Raw genomic sequence first — 16,168 nt, forward strand, 5'->3', positions numbered from 1 at the left:
GATTCTCGAGGAGATTTGTTGACTTTGCCTTTCTTTTGACGCTCGAATGAGTGCGGAGGATCGGAGATGGGCTTTCGAGAACTGAAAGAGCAGCTGTGTTTGGAGCAGCATTTTTAAACTTGCCTGGAGGATTCGTAATTCGTTTTGATCAGCGTTCCTTTGTAAGGCGCTGCGGAGGAAGGTCAGTCCGAGGGATCTGGACGACATTGAGGCGCGAAAATATTTTTTTACGCCTGCCACGGAGGCTAATACGCGACAGAAATATTGATAAACTCGGTGGAATCAATAGAATATAGATATAGATACGCGCGGTTCGAGATGAACGATCACGAAAAAGAAATTGCTTTCAATTCTATATTTAACTGCCCCCGAAAGATTTCCGTTCGCCTTCTCCAATAATCTACCAGCTATACTCCATAAATTAATCCCACCACGGAAAAACAAGCAAGAGAAACCAAACAATATCTCGCAATATCTCTATGGAGCGAAGTAAACACTACAGAATGGTCCAATAAAAATGACCGCTCTAAATATAATCTTCACACTATGGACACCCGTCGAAATAACATCGAACTAATAAATCCAATTTTAATAGAATAATTTTAATAGAAAACATTCTTTTCTATTAAACTGTACGGTTTCACAGAAATTCCAATTGATTTCTCGATTTTTATATCCCGATCCACCGATGTTCAGTCGATACGATACATCACCTACCTCGAAGGATCGAAAAATTCACGACCACTATGGTAAACGTTCGTTCCCAAGTACCACCCAATTTTTGTCGACCACGCTCGTCGTCCCAGATGCAAAGCCCGGTTGTAAGGCGTGGCCTTGTGTGCAGAATTTTAACAGGCGATAAGTCGAGCGGGCGCGAGCGATAACCGGAATGAAAATTCCTCTCGAAATCAACGCGGCCCCACCGCGCTTGGATCGCGCGTATTGCGATTTAAACGCAAGAGGAGGAGGAGATGATTAGGAATCCATCCGAATTTCGCGATTCGAATGGATTCTTTCGATTGAAAGCAACGTTTGCTGCACGAGTAGTCGGTGTGGGCCCGATTTCAGCTGCAACGGCCCCACACGACCGTCTCGAGCTTCATTTATCAAGGTGTTACTATAAATAATTAGCTGCCTGTTGACAGGCATTCGCCACTTTCTAATTCCGTGTCCGCGCCCAACGTTTTGTCTCCTTCGACTTTCCTCTCGGTCGCTCGACAGGCGAGAGATGCATGTACATCGACGATGCGACTCATTTCGATGGAGTCTGTTGTGTGCTGGTCTCGTATCGCGTTGAAAGAAACTTCTATCATTCAACAGGATCAAATTAAACTCGAACGGACACTCCTGGATTTATCTATGAAATCTGGCAAGCTCTGTTCGCATTCTATCACTCGACTAGACCCAAATAAATTCAACCAGCGCATATGTTCGTCCTTGGAATCTAGAAGATTCTACATCGAATCCCTGAAAACCTCGAATACTACATCAGGTATTCTTAAAGGTATGCAGTCCTTCCATTCTGACCCTAAGCCCAGAAACCAGTTAACGATCTTCGATAATAACGAAAAATTGGGAGATATAAAAAAGTGAATGTAAAAATTGTTTCGTGGACCACAGTTTAAGAACCGCTGCGCTATGTAATTACCATCGAATCCAATGAAATTTATCCAGACGTACGCCAGCGAAATCCAACAAACTTCGATCCCCAACTTCCAACGACTTTCAATACCCTGCTATCGTTCAACTCGCCTCGATTAAACTCGACCAGCTACCCACGGCACGTTCATTCGCGAGCCCCATCGAGATCTATCTCGCAAGACCCACTGACTTCCGATACCCCCGGTTCTATCGTTCGAAATCAGCCGATTAAACGAGAAGAGAGGCCATCGTCGACGAATATTGCAAGTGTCGCGACGGAACAATAGCCAGGACGATTATTAATCGCCACGGGTGCGGATTAACCTAGCCGGAAATGAATATCGTCGCCTGATCCGAGCCTCCTAATAATTCCACGAGCCGTCGCCATTTTATCGCCACCGTTATCGATCGCTGTACGAAAGGGTGGCAGAAATATCGTTCGTTCGTTCGTCTCCGTGGAACCAGGATCTCGTGGACCAGCCGTCGTCGTGCATCATCCACGAGGTTTTGTAATGGCGAACGCGTCGTTGCGATAATCGTGTCACGCCGTTTATTGCCTCCAGCTGGGCAGCTTTTGGAAGCTGGTCGCGAGGGCTGTTCCGGCGGCGACCGGAACCAGGATATCTTTAAACCTCGACGAGCGCGTACGACACGCGACAGTTTCGCGAGTATCGCGTGAACGCGATTACGTGCTCCTGCAGCCGCGTTGAGAATTCGATGGTTGGCGACGGAAACGGGACCGACTGTGTGCGCGCGCGCGCTGCAAACGAGGTTACCGAGATCTCGAATTTATAACCGATACTCGCATTCGTTTCAGATTCTATTCCTGTCTCCTTTATTCTGTTTATTCGATGTATTATGTTTACACGACCTGCATATTACGGGTGTTGACGGAGCCCAGCAATCAGAGAGCACCGCGCGAGTTATTGGGGTAGAGCGCGGTTTTTAGAACCGATTCTGAGACGATCTGCACTGCGAATCGTTTCAATGACTTGGTATATTGTATATTTGCAATTCTACGTGTAATTTATTGTTCGATTAATTAGGAAAGCGTGAGATATAAGGTGTGAATTATACAGAAATTCCTGGTACGATTGCCAAATCGCGACGATAATTGAGAGCGAGAAACGCGGTGTGTTACATATATACATATATATACGTGAGCGTGCGTCGTTGGGCTTAACACCAATTAAAACGCGCCTTACGCGTGTCTTTAACGCGCTTCCTTGGTCTGGAAACGCAGCTGCGTTTTCCGGGGAACGTTTCCCAACGCTTTTTTTTTTCTCTCTTCCACGGTGATGCAAGCGTTCGCGCGCGAACGTTCAGCTTCGTTACGTGCGGATTCAAGTATACGACCTGTTCCACGTCAGGATTGCGCGAGATTTACGATTTTTTTCCTATCGCGCTCTCTCAGATTCTTCTCGATACCCGAGCGCGCGCGCGGTGCGGTGAAAAAAATGTTTCCTGAACGCAGGCCATTTGCGTAGCTTCGTTAGCGGAGCGAAAATATAAAATGATAATGAACTCGCTCTTAACGGTCTACGGGAAGGAGGAGAACTGGAACAAGCGAGACTTTTATAGCCACAGACGAGTCTAACAATTCCAACGGAATTATTCAAATCGTATCGATCATCGACAAATACGTACCCTTCGTTTCATTATTTATTTACCTCGCCAAACGATTGAAACGAAGCGAGCCAAAAAATGGTGGACTTTTCAAGATGGAAGTCTCGTTTCCTTTGACGCTCGCAGAGAGAGAGAGAGAGAGAGAGAAAGGGAGACCTATGAAATTTCTCCAACGGGAAAATTTGCCACGCGAAACGAGGAGAAAGCAAAGCAACCTTCGAAACGGAAAGTTTCCGTTACCCGATTCCATCTGTTAACGTGGCGGGGTTCGCGTTACACGCGATTACAGTTGAACATACCGCCGGAACATAAAAGAGCGAGGGCAGGTGGTTCGAGCGAAATTGCATTCCGTTCGAAAAATGCATATCGCGTCGAGGGCCGTCGATACGTATCATTTTCCCCCCCCCCCCCCCCCTCAGGTGAGGCTTGAAAATCGGTGCGGATGCCCGCGACGTCGACGAATCCGCGGGTTCTTTCGACGGACGAGACACTTGGCCGCTGTCCTGGCTTCTTTATACACCTATACGAAGACTCTTACGTGCCGGAGACCGCCTCGCGCCCGTACAGAAATAGCCTTACAGCCCGACGTGTTATGCGGTCTATCGGCGTGCCACTGCTCGACAGACCGCTCGTGCTTTTCCCGCGATCCTGCGTCTACTCCTGTCCGCGATCCTCGCGAGGGATACTCCCTGTTCCCAGAGAACAGATACTACCAATAACCAATCGCAGTATCAAATCCATCGAGCTGTTCAAACTAAAAATTAGCAAACTCCAAATTTCCTCAAATAGAAGTCTATCATACTTTATCCACGAGAGAACAGATAGTTGTCTAATAAGGACCTTCAAAATTCCAGGCAGCGATGAAAAAGCTATCCTCGATCAACTTTCCACAGCGCTGGATGAGAGAAAAAAGGGGAACAAACAACCGCTTAGAATCGCGCCGCGTCCGTTCTCGCTCGGTAAAAAGGTGTGAACCAAGTTGACCGATTTCGTTCGCACTTTTTCTCGACCCCCGCCACTATCCTCGCGAGACTATGCAAACAGCCAATGGAGCAGCGATAGCGAAACAATCGAGCGGTACCAGATCGCGGTACCATGAGAACTGTCGCGTTCGATCCGTCCGTCACAAGCGCTTCGCTGGATTCCTCGAGCGAAGGGCGCGAAGAAAAAACCCTCGAATGGGTGGAGAGGAGGAATGTGGAACAGTGGCGAACGCGTTACGCGACAGGTCGTAGATGAGGAGGGGGAAAAAAACGTCCGGCTAATCGGTTGAAACGGCGACGAACGGCTATCGACGAACAAATTGTGTCATTGTTTCGAACGGCGGTGCTCAAAGCAGCAGCGGCGGCGTTGTGCTCGCTGTGTATTGAAACCACGCTGCGTGTATCGGACCGAGGAAACTAGGACGGCAACAAGAGCGATAACAAAGGAGCCTAGCTGGAACAACGACGGCTTCGCGGCCGTATTTCATACGCCTACGCGGGGGTGCGCTCTCTGCGATCGCGTGGCGAGGGGAGGATGATTCCCGGTTGAATCGCGCGGACGTCGGAAGATCGATTCGATCGGGAATTGATTTTCGATTTCTACAAAGGAATACGCACGCCCACGGACAAGTATCCGCAGGCCTGTTGAACGCGTTCGCGTACGCGTGTTCAAACGGACAGCCCGCATACCGAGTGCCATTTGACTGCCTCTTTCTTCTGTTTTTTCTTCTTTAAACGAGCTTCCTAAATTGCAGAACAAAATTGTGCATCCTCTTTACGTTGAAATTGGTTCAAGGTGAAATCGATTGGGTCCCTTGAAGCGCTCCGATGCACCGGCAAAAGCACTTCAATGAAGATTTAAGTATTTACGTGAAGTTTAATTAATAAGACACTCTCTAAGAAACAAATATAGACTGTTGTATTATAAAGTAGATCGTACGCTCTGTTCCTCTTTCTTCCAGCTGTATAGTTGATCTATAAAACCTTGTAATCAACTTATCGAATAAACTCGCTGAATAATCAACCCTCCGCCACAACTGAATATCTAAAGTGTCACCAGATTTTGTCGGATGCTTGGAAAATTCAAACTGTACGCATCAGACGCGATGAACATCTCGAGAAAGCGATACACGAGCTGCTAGCCCTTCGACGGAGGCAACGAACGGAAGCGAGGGCGCACTTGTCGCGCGTTTCAACCCCCTTCGCGGTCTCTGGCTCCGTCCGTCGCTCTGAACGAAGGACGACGGGACTTGGGGCCGGGGAACGGGTTAGAGGAACGCGACGGCTCCTAATCCCAGGTCTAAGTTACGGCGCATAAAAGTCACGCGGAATAACCGTGGCTGGTATCCACGTTGGGAACGAGCGGCGCCCGTATCTCGGCCGTTCCACGGGAGAGGCCTCGACGGTTTCAGGAGGAACTACACGGTCACGCGGTATATATTATATATCACGAACGAGGGAGAAAGTTTCCATTCCTCGTTTCCGAGCCCTCCAAGACGAGGAGACGAGGACGACGATGACGATGACGAAGAGGAAAGGCCGGAGACGGGCCATCGGGGGTAGAGAGACGGAGGCGACGCGGTAAGGGAGGCAGAGTGAGAGGGAGGACGCTGGGCGCCGGTCATTGGCCCGTTGACGCAGGTATATACACCAACGCCTAACGGAGTGTACACGTCCGTGTTATGTACTTGCATTCGCCGAGTCAAGGATGCGATTTGCATACGGTCATCGGATGTCTCTACGCTCGCACCAGAGCCACACTGACGTCTGGTATTCGCTCTCTGTCGTTCGCCCGTTCGTATGGATACGCACACGGAATAAACTGCGCGGTCTCCATCAGCGTGCGCGCGCGCACTCGTTCTTTCCTCTGCACGAGTTTGTTTTTCGGAAATTTCAGCCGTACATGTACTTTTATACGGATTATATGGATTCGTGAATGTATGTTCTTGTTGCTGCACAAGTTTCTGTGTGTATTTGTATGCAACTCGTGGTTTTTGTATATGCGCACGCGTGTTTGTGGACGTGTATGTGCACTTATGCGTGTACAAATGAATACGTATGTCTCTCCGTCGCTCCTATTCGCTTCGACGTCTTTCGCGCGACGCGTAATCATAACGAGTCGCGCTCCCATGGCATTATTCTCCGCGACGTTCTTCCCACCGCTTGTTTCCCTCTTTCCACTGGTTACCTTCCTTTTCTTTGTAGGGTTTTCTTTTCTGCGGCAAATTTCCCTTCTCGAGAGAGCATCGCGCGTCGAGCGAACGCGTTGGATAACGGACGCCAGTTTCGGTGATAAGAAGATTGAGAGATCTTACGATTTCAAAGAGAGGGTACGGAATCTTCTCAGCGTACCAAGAGTATTCCCCGTACGAAAATGTTCGAGATTAAATCGAGATCTCGTTGATAAAACAATTTTGAGGGTAAAATCGGGACCAATGTCTGTCCCACACTTGACAGCATCCGAATGGAAATTTTTCTCAGCGAAACCTGTCGCAATTTCGAACCGTGAAAGTTAGAAATGAAAAAAAAATTCGCGGTGAAAACGAAAGGTTCAACCAGTTAACGACGAAGACGAAACTACTGACACGCTCCAATTTTTCCGGGGAGATACGCAAATTGAGACGTCGATCAGCAATTAGCGAACACGAAAGGATTTAACGTGAAAACGTAAGCAACGCTCTGGTAGGCGTTTTGACTTATCGGAGTTGAAAGCTCGTCGAGTCGTGAAGACAGGGATTCCGATAACAGACCGGAGATAAGGTAACTCAAGTTTTCTAGTTATCTTAGTTGCGTTAATGGCAGCAGTGCTTTACGGATGGCCTACTCCGCCGAGGAACCCTTTACCCAATGAATACTCGCTTAATTACGACACGCGCTACTATTCTCAGAAAGGAGTGGCGTAACCAGGAAAATCCATCGATTTCGTGGTTGAAGACGATGGCCACTGATTCTCTAATTACAATAGAGTCCAATAAAATTTAATAGAGTCTAATAAAAATGATCAAAAATATTTCACACATCAAATTTGAATGGCAACTATATATAGAAAGAATCTACCTTTTCAACTATTTTCGAATTTCCGCGCAAGCATCCACTGGAATGATCCAATTTAAGCGAACCGCTCACCGTGCACCCAATAATTCCTCCAAACAGCCGTAAACACTGCTGCTGGGCTGGTTTGAAGGCCTACAAACAGACGCGACGTTTCCCGCGAACGTAATTGCGATTGGCAATCCCAGCGAGCAGAGCAGCGTTGTTCAACGGTTCGTAAAGTTCGCGGGGCCTCGAGCAGGTTCGAAGGCGGTGTCGCGCGAATTAAGCGGATCGTGTGGGACGAGAGGCGAGGGACAATTTTAGACGCGGCACCGAATTTAACCCTGTCGCGCGATGATATCGTAAATCGGCGGGGAACCCAGCCACCCGCCGTTATAATTTCGATCCCGTTCGCGTCCCCGATACGCGATCGCTGAAACGCGGGGTTGCGCCAGCTGAAAATAATCGCCTTCGTATATTTCCCGGATATCGTGGACGTCTCGCGCGAGGAACGCGCGATTGGTACGCGCGTGAAAATTTCACCGCGTCTGGATAGCATCGCGACGGATGCGCTCGCACCACTGAAGAGTAGGATGAATCGATGGATTTGTCGGTTCGCGATTTCGAGAGAGACGCGGATGCTTTCAGTATTTCTTGGAACCTTCGATCTCGTCTCGGATCGTGAGATAGTAAGAACTTGGAGTATTATAGTAACCGTTCGAATGAAATGAACTACTATTCATCTATTCCATAATCATTTGGTCTCGAAAGTAGAATGGATACTTGGCTATAATCAACACGAAAAGCCACCCTTGCAGGTACATAATTCTTGAAACATCGAGTTCCACGCTAGCTCGAAGAACACAGGAACGGAAACGTGATCCGAAGAATCCCGCGAATTCCACAGCTGGGATTCCTCAGCTACAGCGAGCCTCGAGATCAGGATTCCCACACGCTCGTTCCACGCGTCCACGAGCGATCCGCTCGAACCGCCACCAGCAGGGACGACAGACGAACCACCGCGCAATTACCCTCCGCAGCAATGGAACATCACGAAGGCGAGGCGGAATCTAGAAGAGTCACGGGATCCGCGGACGGATTTCGCGGCCAGAGGGCAAAACGGGGCGGCCGGGTCTCGTTTAAAATACCTCGAACGACAGACGTCAACGATCGACTAAGACGACGACAACCAGTGAGAGAACGAAGAGCGTGCGCACGCCAATCGCAGTCGCACGCCGGTTGCCGACTAAATTCGGCGGAGTTACACTTTCGAATTTGGCAGCGCGGCGGAACGTGACTTCCGTTCCTCCGTGCGCGGCCTCACCGCGCGTCGCGTCCTTGGCTTCGTCTCCGCGTTGCTCTTCCCATCGGGAGGAATCTCTTCCGAGGAACTCGAAACGGAAGGCGCGCGCGGCACGGACACACGCACGCCTGCTGGCTCGCGTATCAACGACCGATAGATAACTATAATAAACCCGGCACACTCTCTCTCTACGAAGAGACAGGGAGAGAGAGAAACGTGAGCGGCTCGCGTGAGGTAGGTCAGCGTCCCAGTCGCCAGCGTTCGAATCCCGGGCCGCCACTCTCCTATTTCTTTCCAGAACGAGAGGCGACGATGTACTCGGTTTTTCCCTCGAGCTCTCGCGTTCAACGGGACACCTCGTGTCCCGCGAGTTCTTCGTCGAAGTCTAAATAATTCTTCAAAAATATTCGCGCAATTTCTATATAACCAAAAAAGACACTGCAGATTCGAGAAGAATTCAAAGTTCGATTTAAACGGTACGCGTTGCTATACGTTTCGATTAAACACTAATTCACGCCGATCCATAACTCAACCGGAACGAACGTACAGTAATTGTACATTAAGGTGAAAGAAAAAGAGGAAGAAGAATGTTCAGTGTAATCGAACAATGGTATTTATCCAAGTAGAGGACGAGGAGCAAAACGAGTAGTGTAAACCGCGAAACAGGCTCGAACGGTTCGCCCTTACCGGCCAATCGACACTGTTAAACTTCGCTTTCAATTTCATTGAATCTCGCGAGCCGCTCCGCCGCGGCAAAGTGAACCGTGTAATTTCGCTTTTACTCTCCTCGAGGATCGCCCTCGACGAGTCAAGCCGGTCGACGAACGCGTCCCTCGGCCGGACGAGTTATTAACCATAAATTTGTTCCGCAGGTAGGAGAGCGCGCGCGGCTTGCCCCCCAGAATAAGAAGCGTCCACGGACAAAAGCGAACCGGCATTGTTCGGCTGTACCTTGTGATTTTCAGCGGGTACCCACCGGCTCGTTTCTCCTCGGGCGTTCGCCTGGCCCTAGGCAGGCCCGCGGCCCGGGCCTCCGTGACGTGGATCCGTCTTAAACGAGGCATTCGCATTCCTCCCCTGTCCTCGTCGCTGGCCCCGTCTGATTTAAGGACGGAATATACGGGGCCACGCGGGGCCCGCGTCCGCCTGGGCCGTTTTAGCGCGCCCCGCGTAGAAACGAGACCCGTGCTGTCGTCTTCGCGAGACGCTAAGAACGAGAGTCGCGTGAGGCAGGTCAAGCGTCCTCGACCACCACTGGGGAATGATTCATTTTCAGAATGGGCATTCGCATGCCTCCTGCCTCCTCCGTCTTTGCTTTGGAGCGTCTCGCGGATCGTCCTCCGCGGCTTCTTCCCGATCTACATAAAATATGCCTTCCCGTCCTAACTCTCTCTCTCTCTCTCTCTCTCCTTCCTTTTCCTCCTTTCGATCCGTTCTTCTCCGGATTCTTGTTTTTCTCGGAAGAACCTTTCGCTCGGTTTTCTCCAACGATTTTGTTGACGACCCAGAGGTCGACTTTGTACTTGGTTTTTGGGGATTCGGTGGCGAACGGTGATCGTACGAATGCGAGCATTTGAATAATATCCCGGTAGTACGTCTTGCGGAATGGAAATGCTGGGTTTTGGGACTCCTAGCGTCTACGAATGGTATTGTTTAGCGTAGCTCGCGAGATTTGTCAGAAATCGCTCGCAGAAGTGGAGCTTTATAGTCTTCGAATAACGAATCGAGGAAAATTCTATTCGAAGGTACCGTGTCGTGCGTATCGTCTCGCGTATTCCCAGACTTCCGCGAAGAAAATCACCGGTTAACAGGAGGAATCGCTCGAGAAGCGGGTCAGTGTCGCTCACACGAATGTAATCGTTCCCTGTACCCTTCACTCGGTTGACGAAACTATTAAGATTCCGTGTAATCACGCAGCGCCATCCGGAGTGGCCATCGGTGGGACGAATCCAAGGTACGAGCCACCACGGTCGCTTCGCCGAAACGAATTTTTCCGTCCGCGCAATTTTCCCCGCGGACGAACCGAGCCCACTGATCAAAGACTAATCGTAATTACTTCGCGAGTACCATTACTGCGCTCGACGAGATTCTGCACGGATAAAAATCAAATATGGCTGATCCTTTCGAGAAAGAATTTCATCTTAAAAATCTCTTCTCGTTCAACTTACCCATATATAATACCATCGAAACTTGTACCACAAATATCCTACTATCTCATACATCTAAATGTTTATCCGCTCGCAATATCCACCGCGCTAATCGCCAGCTGATTAGTTCACGCATAATACCTATTAACGGCACACTCAGAACCACCTATTTACAGAAGGGTTTACAGAAGATCCTAGGTAGTCGTGTTCCATTTGACGAACTCGCGTTTCAACGATTCAAAGATAGTTGACCAACCGAGAACAGATGTTCGCGGGTTTTCGCATACAGATCGGTTTGTTAACCTGTCGATTGCTTCGTATCTGGATGACGCGACGCCAGCCCGTCTCTCTCCATCCCCTAGCGAGGCCTCGATTTCCCTCCATTACCGCGGATGCAAATTCCGCTCGCTGGAGACGCGCGGTATCGAGTTCATCGAGACCACGTACTCTATATACCCGCGTCCGCCGCGTCCATTACGGTGAACGTCGCTAGGCGAGCGAAATATACGGTCATATCGTCGATATCTGTAGGTGCACCTTCTACGCGGCTTCTCCGTTGAGTCCTCGTAAGTTAGCGAGCCTCTCTCCCTTCTGCGTGGTCACGGTACGACTTTAACCTCGCCCGTGATAATGTTTCGAGTTGGTATGTCTCTAGTTAAAATACGGCTACGGGCTTGTTAGATAAATACGTATTATATATATTTCCTGCCGCGTGATTTATATTTAAATGCCCACTGTGGCTGCGTGTGCTTGCATACCCTGACGAATTGGGGGGATGGATCTTAAGCAGAACTATATTCCGTATCTTCGTCCCTAGACTGTAGGTTATTCTATTCTTATTTACGCTACGCGTATATTATTTTCACGCCTCACTTTTATTCTTCTACGCTGCATTCTCTAGTTTCTTATTCGTACAGTATATATTTCCAATCGAAGTACGCGTTACTTTTATTTTATATCCGCGTTCTCTATATTTTATTTATTAATTTAACGAATTTTTCCGAAGCGAGCCAATCTATCCTATCGAAGTGGATACTCTGCTCTAGAATTCAGCATTGACGCCTTCGTTGGTCGCAAGAGAAATAGGAGTCGGGAAACAAGAGCAGGAAATAACGCGAGGAACGTGATAGCTGATAAAATACACGGAGCAACGAGCACGTAACAGCTCCCAGACATCGGGACAGACACCTGCATCCTATCATAAATAATCGCGGCGAACGGGTACGCGTATATCATAGCCTTAACCGTAATGAGTTCGCGATAAATCTTCCCGAACCTGGGCGTCTCGAGCGCGACCGACAAAGCGTGCCAATGGTATAATAACGTCGAATGAAATATACCCGCGGCAGGGCTAAATAAAATCGTCAGCCAACGCGAGTATCGAGCATTCGAACGAGCACGACTACTGTCCCAGCCTTATCTAGATCGAGAACTGGATCCACGATACAATAATTCGCGGGTTACCAATTAAGAGGGCTGCCCTTGGTCCTTCGGACTATCGCGGATCGAAGGCGCGTCTGCAGGATGGACGAGGGAGGCTCGTGGGAACAATTTTCAGCGCTGATTCTGGAAGCGAAATAATAAAACCAAGAGGGAGAGCAACGAAATTTCGCACCCCAAAGAATCTTTCACACCCGTTTATCTAAAAAAAAAACAAAACGTTAATCCCTTCTACCCATGATGGCTGCTTTAGCTGCGATCCTTCTAGATTCTTGCGATCGCGTAGGTAATACAAGTGGTTGATAGTGAACGACAGCGAATTTATGAACCGTGGACCAAATTGATCAATAGACAAGTATAAACGCTTGAATTGGTATTGTTTTTGTCTGTGCGTCAGAGCGTTTCTGATGATGGGTGATACACGGCTTCTATTGTGTCAAGGTTTTGGCCACCATTGACACATAAACTCGCGTCGCATTGTTTGAAACGCAACTAGATCTCTGGTGACAAAGGGCAGGATTCGAGGATACGAGGGTAAATAGGAACGGAGTGGGTAACGCAGGTTCAAGAACGGGCCTGATTGCGTCGAATTTATCATTGCGTTCAACGGCAGCTGTGAATGAAAACGGAGTAAACAATGGGTGCAGAGATTGCGGCGTCGGTCGACGCAACTTATTGGACAATAAAGGAATCAGAAGTGAGAAGACTCGAGGAAAAGTGGGGAGGAACTAGATTGGAGGCATTGTCTAAGAATCGGACGCTCTGTTTTTTATTGCCTGTATTGCACTCACGAGGCGATGCGAATACTGCAACGTGAACTCGACGCTGAAGAACCTTAATTACCAATGCCACATGATTTACAAGCGAAATATTTGTTACTCCCGTTTCATTCTGTTGCGTGATTATTTTATTGTCAATTTCTAGCATCAAACTTATTTTTTACAAATTTCTCAACGCTATTATAACGATCTCACGACCTGAAGAAGCAAATTTTCGAATCGCACTGAAAATAGAAGACAGAAGACAAAAATTTCACGAATTTCCGGTTGACAAAAGCGAACTTTTAAGCATTCGATAAATTTACATGAAATTTCATCGAAATTTAATGCAATCGGGATTTAAACAGTTATCAAACAGCGGAACTAGACAGTGATTCAACGTGATCGATTCTCGATGGATATTTTCGTCCAACTGTATCGACTATGCGACACATGGCTCCGTGAATTCTTCACTGACAACTTTAACCTCATTGATTTTTGGAGAAAAACAGCTCTCAGTGGATAAACGTACCTCATCATCGATTCCCACGATTCACGCGTTCCATTTTCATAGAAGAATATGTACTTTGGTAGAATTCAAAAGCTCTCGCGTAGAATTCAAACCCAAAATTCAATATTCAAGATTTCGCGATATGAATTTAATCAAGAACGCATTCTACGCAACGATGTATGTTTTTACTCTAAAAGTCTGAAGAGTAAAGTTCAAAGTGACATTTGTCACAGCATCGAGCAAGAGCTAAGTTCCTCCGCTTCGAAGGGATGAAGAAGTTACGCGCAAAAATGATGGTTAATTAAATTGAAATAGAGTTTCTTCTTGGCGTTTAAACGTCAGAGACGAATATATTAGGTGAGAATGGACAGCAGAACGATTATGAATAAAAGAGCCGCATTCTTGGTGCAAGCAGAATAACGCTTCGAATCTACCGTGAAAAGTCCTCCGCGTTGGCCACTAAGCAGCCTGCAATTACGGTCTTGTACACATTGGAATATTTATAACGGAAAAATGATAGACCAACCGACGCGTTAATCGTTCATAAATCATTCAATTACTATTCTCATTACCATTTAAACACGGCTAACAGTGCTCTTTGCATTCGTAATCAGCAGGCCACTTCGAGAAAGCAGTGGTCGTTCGGGAAACGTCCAGGCTCGAGCACGAAAATTGCCATCGCCACAACCGCCCGTGGATTGGCTTCGAGTTCAAACTAAACGAATAAAAGAATATTATATACGCGTCTCGTATCTGTCGAAGAAAACGAGCCAAGTAATTGGAAAGAATTCTTCCTTTCTTCTAGCCGATTGTGCGTATACTTTTACTAACTGTTCTCCGAAGAAAATGGAATTGCACCATCTCCACGCATCTTACTGTGAATAAAAATTCCTCGAGACTCGATTAGGTGGATAATAATCGTTCCTTCGACCGTTCGTTTCGAGGATGAAAAATCGAAACGAGCATACCACGCGGGGAGGAACGAACTCGAGGAATGTGTCAGATGTGAATGAACCTCTCGCGCGTCGGCTATGAATGACGAGTGTTTGGAGTAGCGTAGAAGGGATCGAGTGGCTGTTTAGGGTTGAGCTTAGGTTTCGAGCGAAACCTGCGTCCGAACTGCCTTCGAGGAACTCGCATGGAGGCGCCGAACTCAATCCTGGATATCGCGAGCTCGAGTTATCACCGTCTCGTCTCGCACTTACGATTGAATTACAAGACCGCGATACCAAACTATCCTAAATCTATCTTATCCGAACCGCGCTACCGTCTTTCGATTAATTCTCGATCGACAAAGCGGATTCGCCTCACCTCGCAATGTGAATTTTTGCGAACTTAAAAGTACCTTTAACGTGGTCGAAGAAATTTCGAGTTTGTACTTTAGGTAGCGAGCGTTTAAAGTAAAGGCAATTCGGTTATTTTCTTCTTCTCTCGTAGTCGACGAGAGTTCTCTCTCGAAAGCATCTCGCGCGACAAGCGAGAGACATCGTTCCGCGGGTAAATTAGAGGCGAGCTGATAGGTCATTCAAGGCCTCGGCATGCCGCTAAGGAGAATAGCGTATTTTTCTAGGCTATTGATTGCGTCTACCGAATATAGGGTAATATTCAATCTACTTAATGGCACGGTTGCCTGCGTGCACCGTCCTCGATTTCATCTCACCGTCTCTCGGCCGCTGGAATACCGGGCCTCGACGCCGCTTTTTTCGCTCCACTTTTGCGCTTAGGCGAAATACACACCTGTCCCTCGTGTCGACGCGAACTCCGCCAGGCCACGCTGTTTTTTTTTTCTTCCTCCCTTCCCCTTCCACCTTCGACGGGGGGGAAAAAAACGCGTTTTTCCGCGCCACGATTCTTATTACCGGTGTTGTTATTCTAATTATTCGGACGAACGTTTCTTGCGACGGCTATGGCGGAACGAGGCCCCCATTTTGCCGCCTTTGTCGCCGATCGATGGAATTTCGAAAGTTCGCTCGGAGGTTTCTGCAGTTTCGTTGCATTATGATTTCAAGTTAATAATTAGAGAGTTGCAGCGATCTTTTTCTTTTATTTTACGTCCAAGGAAATTTCTTTTTTACGATGCTTAAGACGAGGCGACAGAGGAATAAGACGAGTCGAATTCCAACGAGTTTCGCGAATCTCTTCCCCTTCTTTCTCGATAAATCAAAGTTTCACAAAGTAAACAAAGTTTCTTTCGTGTAATTTGTAATGAGTGAATTTTCCTATTCAACTTTCACCAGGACGGGATAAAAAGTAAAATTCAGCTGAAAGAACGCGCACGTTCGATTCTCTATTTTCAAGATGGAGGCGCGAACTGATACTCGAAATGTTCTCAAAACTAGCGAGCGAGTTTTAGAAATTTTTGCCGAGGGAGAAATTGAGAATAACGTTAATTAATGTAATTGGCGAAACTTTCTGGCTCGAACGAGCCAGCCAGGCCGCGGTTTTCGCCCGTGGAATTATCTAGAAAATGAAAGAGAGGAGAAGGAAGGTCCGTCGCGATCGCGGATTGTTTTCGAAATTTTCTGCAGCCTCGTTCGCGAACCTCGTTGCGCCCAGCAACGCTCTAGCGTTGCATACGCGAGTATCGCGGTACGCTGCGCGTGAAACTTGTTTATCAAGATATCCAGACTCGAATACCGCCGACTTTTTCCTACGAATAACATATATTCAAAAGGTCTCGGTATATTTGTTAGCGGTAAATGATTTAGCGGGCTCGAGATAACACA

General features: G+C 47.8%; 1 protein-coding gene across 1 annotated transcript in view; it reads right to left on the reverse strand.

Annotated features, from left to right (window-relative positions):
* The window catches only part of E23 (ABC transporter G family member E23), a 159,734-nt gene that overhangs the window by 136,280 nt on the left and 7,286 nt on the right, over positions 1–16,168 (reverse strand). The gene's annotated exons all lie outside the window — the stretch shown is intronic.

Source organism: Xylocopa sonorina, chromosome 8 (genome assembly GCF_050948175.1).
Source record: "Xylocopa sonorina isolate GNS202 chromosome 8, iyXylSono1_principal, whole genome shotgun sequence".
In the NCBI taxonomy this organism is placed as follows: domain Eukaryota; kingdom Metazoa; phylum Arthropoda; class Insecta; order Hymenoptera; family Apidae; genus Xylocopa; species Xylocopa sonorina.